Genomic DNA, 1081 nt, shown 5'->3' on the forward strand with positions numbered 1-1081 from the left:
AGGGGTTGGGGGTGGGGTGGGGTGGAGGTGGGAGGAGGTTATATTATTGGGGCATTTGGTTATCTGACCGTTAACATCTATTCGCCCACCCATATCAAGGATCAAAGATTTTACTTCAAAATCTAATCGGAGTAGAACATTTTAAAAAAGTTTAAAATTAATGAATAGTATAAAAAACATACGGTAGTTTTTGTTGCTGTTGTTGGCGTTTTTTGGGTTGCCCAATTTTATGAATAACTTTGTTCGTATAAACCTAGAAGGAGGAAAATGTTTTAATATGCCTTGCGCCTGACGTAATCGTAGAATCCCGCAAGTCTTGGCCAGTATCGATACCGACTTTCCTTCACCACTGGGTGTCCAAAATGTTTTCATAGCATTTAAAAAAATCAGATTAATACAATGTGTACAATATGCATTTCATTATATGTTCATCTCATCATATGTTCAGCAAAAAAATGAATAAAAACAAAACCAAAATGAGGCCCAAAGGGAAACGAATTTTCCCCAGAGACCAGGAAGTAAGCTCATACATTTTTCAAGCGCCCTCCTGAACAGGCTTATTATATCGATTCTCTAACACTACTGAATATCAAGTACTAAGTATCGTATTTGTGGGTCGTTGGAGGACTCCACTGGTAGGTCCTACATCTTTTCCTTTCGACTGTTGTTTCTGTCTGTCCGTCTTACTTTTTCCCAGTACTAAATAACCATTATCGTGTCGATCTGCTTCTCTTTACTCAAACAAACCAACCAACAAACAAGCAAACAAACAAACAAAAAACAACAACAACAAAGCATCATGTTTTTCCAGAGACAGAATTCTTCAGATGTATTGTACAGAGAGGTTCTGCCATTCAGCAGGGAGTACTTCAATGGAGTAGAGTTTCCTTCAGAAGAGTGATGAGAACTATGTCGGGGGTCCTCGTAACCCTGGTCTTCTGAAGCTTTCACAGATTTGTCTTCATTTTTCACTATGAAACAGAACTACCGTTTTTATCCCTCCTACTTTCTTCTTTGTATGTTTCTCAGAGTGAACGTTAGATAGATAGATAGGTAGATGGAAAGATGGACAGATATATAT

General features: G+C 38.1%; 1 protein-coding gene across 1 annotated transcript in view; it reads right to left on the reverse strand.

Moving 5' to 3' along the window:
* The window catches only part of LRRTK (leucine-rich repeat receptor tyrosine kinase), a gene marked incomplete at its 3' end in the record, with an annotated part of 149291 nt that overhangs the window by 94002 nt on the left and 54208 nt on the right, over positions 1–1081 (reverse strand).

Source organism: Aplysia californica, unplaced genomic scaffold (genome assembly GCF_000002075.1).
Source record: "Aplysia californica isolate F4 #8 unplaced genomic scaffold, AplCal3.0 scaffold00067, whole genome shotgun sequence".
NCBI lineage: Eukaryota > Metazoa > Mollusca > Gastropoda > Aplysiida > Aplysiidae > Aplysia > Aplysia californica.